The sequence below is a fragment of the Genypterus blacodes genome, unplaced genomic scaffold (assembly GCF_046128005.1).
Source record: "Genypterus blacodes isolate CSIRO-AG114 ecotype Tasmania unplaced genomic scaffold, CSIRO-AGI_Gbla_v1 ptg000030l_1, whole genome shotgun sequence".
Taxonomy (NCBI): Eukaryota; Metazoa; Chordata; class Actinopteri; order Ophidiiformes; family Ophidiidae; genus Genypterus; species Genypterus blacodes.
Window position 1 is genome coordinate 6376350 of NW_027466843.1, and position 6000 is coordinate 6382349.

Genomic DNA, 6000 nt, shown 5'->3' on the forward strand with positions numbered 1-6000 from the left:
GCCGATGATTAACCGCACTCAGGCACAGAATCAAACAGGAGTCCGCCGCTGCTCTGGTTCATTTTCCTTCCATTTGTGCCGATTTCAGTCTCATTAAGGTAGAACCGTGGCATTCAGAGAAGCTGATTCATAGCCTTAATGGCCTTATGTTCAAAGTGCACCTAACCTTATTGATTGTGTGCGATATTATATCAGGCTATACAAGAATAAATAAGTTAAATATAAGAAGTAGTAAGAAGCTACAGGTTTGTGAACGTAACCGTCAAAAACAAAAAAGAATCTTGCAGGTGGTCAGCATGCTGCAGGAGTGTGTGCCGCTCCTAACACACTTCATTATACAGTACACTGGAAGAACATGGAGGCTGCAAGAGCAGCAAATGGATTCGCGTTGCCATGAGGACAGAAACCTTGTCTTTCTTTGTGCTCATCATCTATTATGAGCTTTTTTGCTTTTCCCATGTCTATCCTGCCTCACTAATCAGCCTTTTTCCTTCCTATTTCCGTCATCACCGCTGTTGGACTTACTCATATCAACAAGTACGACATCAACTGAATTGAAACTCACCACAAATTTGACAATTTGTATTATTGATTGATTAGTTTTCTCTCTATTAAGCTCAATTTGGTATTCATGACATATGGAACACAAAAACTGACATGATCTTATTTTTCTGCCTTAAAGTCTTTCTAGGACATTCTTACATGTGTGTTCAACAGGTTTTGGTCCTGAACACTATGGACTCCAGACAGAATTCACCTCAGTGTGATTCCCACGACATGAACATCATGATGTGTTTAATTTGTTTTTTTTTTGTATGTGGTAAACCAATCAAAATGGTTCCTTTAAATTTAGAAAGTTCTCCTGCTGTTAGTTATGACCTTGTGGGCGCCATCACGTGCCCTCACCTCCTAATTACAGCATTCCCAAAAAAACGATTGAAGGGAGGATTTTCTAATTTGGTCAAATCAAAGACATGTGAAATCATCCGTCTTTTCTTTATCGCTTCAATAATAAAGAACGACACAGTTTTAATCCATCTACAACTAAGACGCTAACAAACAACTCCAGTTAGGAAATGCTATTCACCAGGAAAACTAATAAATACACTAAGTTATCCTTTGTGGTCGTAATGTAAGTTTAGAAGAAAATGAACGTCCTCATCCATACCGTTTATTATTACACTGCTTAGTCACACACTTTTAATGAAATCCCACAATCTTCTGCCAAATGTCTCTATCCTTAGGGGCCGGAGCGCATTTGCTCTTAAAATAAGCGGCTTTCTGCATCTCCCACCGTCTTATTTATTAGCCGTGTAGGTTTTTGTAATAGGAGGGAAAAACCCTTCACCCTCCATCAGTGCTTTATTACCATCTGCTGCAGAAAGAAGACAAATCAATGAGAGGAAATTATTGTGTGCCATTATAGGCAGCAGTGGGCTGGAAACCCTCCAATGCCCGAGATTAGATTGAATTCATTTAAATGGGGGGAGAAAGAAAAAAGAAAAAGAAAAAAGCAAAAAAAAAGAAAAGCAGCGATGTCGTTAAAATACACGACGCAGAGATTTTTGGCTTGTTTACGGCTCGTTTCAACTTTTCGCCGAGCATCAGGTCGCGGCGCAGATGGCGGACAAAACACGTGGCGAGGATGAAAGAACACACAACGCGATGTGAGGAAGAGCTGGAGCAGAGAGAGAGAGAGAGACGGTGAGGGGTATTAGATTTGAAACATTAGACACATCAAACTGAAATATTGAGCGTCGTCTCTGGATTCTGCTGCCCACAATAGAAACCAGGCCGAGGTGTATCCACTTCTCTCACTTTGGAGCTGTTTCGGTGACACGGCGGCAGCAAATGGCTCCCTCTTTGCTTGTTGTCGTAAAGGCAAAGCGTCTGGAAGAAGGCAGAGGGGTCACATGATTGCAGCCTAATATGTCTATCTCTCTTTTCTTCTTCCACAGAGGAAATAACTGAGCGACGGGGAAGCCACATAAGCGCTGACTTGTGATGGGAACTTAATGGCTGCTCTGGTTCCCTACCTGTGTGTGTGTGTGTGTGTGTGTGTGTGTGTGTGTGTGTGTGTGTGCTGACTCTACAGAGTTTCACATTGACCAGTGTGACCATTCTAATTTTAAACACATGTGAATACAGTAGGTTTGATTAATGTGTGTGTGCATGTGTGTGTGTGCCTCTCTAGTCCTGCTTGCCTTTCTACTCTCCCGAAGGTGCAAAAACAAAAACGTGCGTGTGTGTGTGTGTGAGACCTTCATGCCTTAATATCTGCTCCTCTGTGAGTGTAACATGCTCTTTCCTCAACACACCACTGTGTTTGTGTGTGTTTGTCTGCACGGCGTGAACTCAGCTCGCATCCTGTGCGGCGTATTTACAAGCCAATCCCAGCTGCTCAAAAAGCGGCTTACGGGCTCCTGATCATATTTTGAAAAATCGTTCCCTGCTCCCCGACTAAATCTTTGCTTTTATTTCCTTTTTTTCTTCGGCCAGGCTAAAAATGCAGTAACAAAGCAAACACCAACTCCTCCTCTGACTGTTAGTGTACAAGCGCATCACACCCAACTTGCACCCTCAGCATGTGTGTGTGTGTGTATGTGTGTGTGTGTGTGGCTAAATGTCACTCGGTTACTTCTTTTCCATTCTCTGTTATAAAAACAGAGACAGAAACTTTTATATCCCCGGGACTTAGGGGACAGAGGAGAGGAGGGAGAAGTAGAGAGGGATGAAAGGACAGAAAGAGTTGTTGAGACTGAAGGCACCAGGGACAGAGGAGGTGGAGAAGGGATGAAGTGGAACTCTGGAGAGGAAGAGGGAGCGGAAGAAGAATGGAGAGCGCGGAGTGAGAGGGGGGACTGGTTTAAAGGCAAAGACGATCACGGTTAAAATGTTTGGAGGGAAAGAGAAGCACAAGTAGATCTCCTCACACTGCCATGGAAACAGCATTTGAGGCCAGTGAGCGCGGCCTGCAGTTGGAAAAAAAAGAAGAGGAAGAGAAGTTTTAAATAGTTGAGGGAGCAAAGAGGAGAATGGAGAGAATATGCGTGAGAGCAGAAAGAGATGGAGGAGTAAAAGGGGAGAGGGAGGGGAGAGAAGACGGGAGCCAAAGAGGCTGAAAGAGGGAACTAAACAAGACACAAAGTGGAGAGAAACAGAGGGGAGGGGTGAGAGAGTGAGAGTGAGTGAGATGGTGTAGAGAGAGAGAGAGGGAGGGGGGAGAGGGAGAGGGAGGAAGAGAGAGGGAGATACTGTAGAGAGAGAGTGAGAGAGAGGGAGAGGGAGAGAGAGAGGGAAGGAGAGAGAGAGAGAGAATCAGGCCATTCATCCATGCCTCTGGAGACGGACGCAGTCTGAATTCAGGATAACTCATTCAAAACGCCAACTCCACTTTGTCCCACAGCACCTCTGTCAGTCTCTGCTATAGTTACCAAGTGCCTGGGACACATCCACAATACCTCAACACCTTGACTGACAGCAATTTGCAGTATGTGACACCTCCACGTACATACACACACACACACACACACACACACACACACACACACACACACACACACACACACACACGCCACAGCTTAGTCATGGAAAAGTTTGCGTGGGGGGGTAATCCCGATCATAGGAACACTCTGGAAAACTAAATGTGATACATATCTGTGAGCTGAGGGGAGATCTGATCATAAATAGCATACACACAATAATAGAATAATAGAGAGCGTGCGCGCACACACACACAGTCACACGCTCAGCAGGCCTGAGGATACATGCTGGAGTGTTGTCGGAACCCTCGATTCTCCCCTCTGTGGAGTTTCCTTAACACTGTCAAATAATTGGTCTCGAGGGATGAAGTGATGCTTAAAGCTAAAAGTTAAACTCTAATAAGGCTGTAAACACATACACACGCACGCACACCCTCACACACACACACACACAAATCGAGCATGACGAGACTAAGATGAGCGAGACGTGCGAGGAGATACAAATGTGGATATGAACCATTTAAGAATTCTTTGCCTCGACTGAAATGAAAGACGATAATGGCGTTAAGGTACAAACGATCTAGTGACGCCGTCGTTTAGCGTCCCCGGACTGAAGCGTGAGTGTTTCCCTTCCTGCTACTCAATTTTTACTGTAGGTTTCACAAAACGCAGCATATCAGCATGCGCGTGTGTGTGTGTGTGTGTGTGTGTGTGTGTGTTACAGCCTCTGCCACCTTCGTCGACGCATTCCCGATTAATCATCTCTTGAATCAAATCTCGAACATTCCTTTAAAATTGAACATGAAAGGTAACCTATTTTTTTTTACTCTCACTCGTCTCCCCGCAGAGAACGGGGGAATTATCTCCCTCACTCAGCCTCTCGGAGCCGTGTGTGAATAGGAAGGAGAGAGAGGAGATGGAACATGAGAGCGAGAGAGAGAGAGAGAGAGAGAGAGAGAGAGAGAGAGAGAGAGAGAGAGAGAGAGAGAGAGAGAGAGAGAGAGAGAGGAAATGACACACAAAGGGAAGATCGGGGCACAGAAAGTGAGAGAGAGTGTGAGAGAGAATGACAGCGAGACAGGAATAAAGTGTGAGGGAGTGAGAGGGAAAGTGAGGTGCGAGGGAGAAAATAAGGTGACAGGAGGGAGAGAGGGAGAGAGGGGTGGGGGGCGAGCTCGACTGCAAGGTGGAAATATGATTTTGGTGTTTTGAAAAAGCTAAGTAAGACGTCTGTTTAACAAGCATGCTGATATGTCAGCTGCTGCAGCACCTCTGCCTCCAGTAGATGACAGCGAGTCTCTATGGCCCACAGATGGATCCCCCCCACACACACACACACACACATCCATTTACGCCAGCAAAACACGTGTGGGTGGGTGGTGTGTGTGTGCATGCATAACCGTCCACTCTGCCACACTGGCCATCTTCCCTCCTCTCCCTCCCTCTGTCGTGTCTCTGCCTGTTCTTGCTGTGGGCCGGCTAAGTGGAAGAGTTTGGTGCCGAGCCCTGAGGCCAGAGCGCCGGCCCCTCTGCGTTTGTTCCGTAAAGTGTCGCGGCGAGTCATCCTAAGCCTGTTTCTACTCAGTCAGCGCGCCGGCGGGTTCCAGTCCCATCAGAGGCCTATTACAAGCCCGGCTCAGGCCCGGATGGAAGGCCTCGGTCAAAGAAGCAGAGATGTGGAGCCACGTGCGCACACACACACACACACACACACACACCCACATACACAACATGCCAACACACGCTGACACTTGGGCACGTTTGAGCCTGCTCTGTGTGTCTCTCCATCCTTATTCCTGCTTCTTAACAAACATAATAATCTGTTTTGCTGCTGGTCCAAGTCCCAAAGGTTTCACAGGAACACTCAGAGAGCCGCAGACCAAATGTTGCTCCCCCAAACAATACTTAGCCCCTAAAAATGTGTGTATTTTTCTTGATTGTAAAATATGCCCAAGGGCGACGGCAGGTGAGAGAGTGCATACACACACACACGCACACAGACAGGAGAGAGATGCCAAATAAGACAGAGAGAGAGAAAGAGAGAGAGAGAGGTTAAATCATTCAGAATGATAATTAAAAAGAGAGTGAGGGGGGAATAAATCTTTCCTTAAGCCCCCCTCCCTGAGCCACTGTGATGTGAACTGACAGGCCAGCAGATAAGGAGCAATTATCCACACGCTGGAGACACACACTCTCACACGTACATGTGTATATAAGAAACGTATACATACAGACACCCATGTAAACACACGCTCAGATGTTAAGATGACTGAGAGCCTCTGAAGCACAGATATACAGATAGACTGACACACATAAACACACGGTGACAGCAGTAATCTATCTATCTCACACACGCAGACACACCAGAGAATACGCTCACCTTGATTTATTCCTCTTTTTCCTCCCACACTGGAGAAGGGGAGTGGGGGGGGGGGGGGGGGGGGGGAAGACTGTCCAACCCCTCTCTTTTCCCTTCGTTAAGCCCCGGGGGAGGAGAGGCACTTAAGATAACATAGAC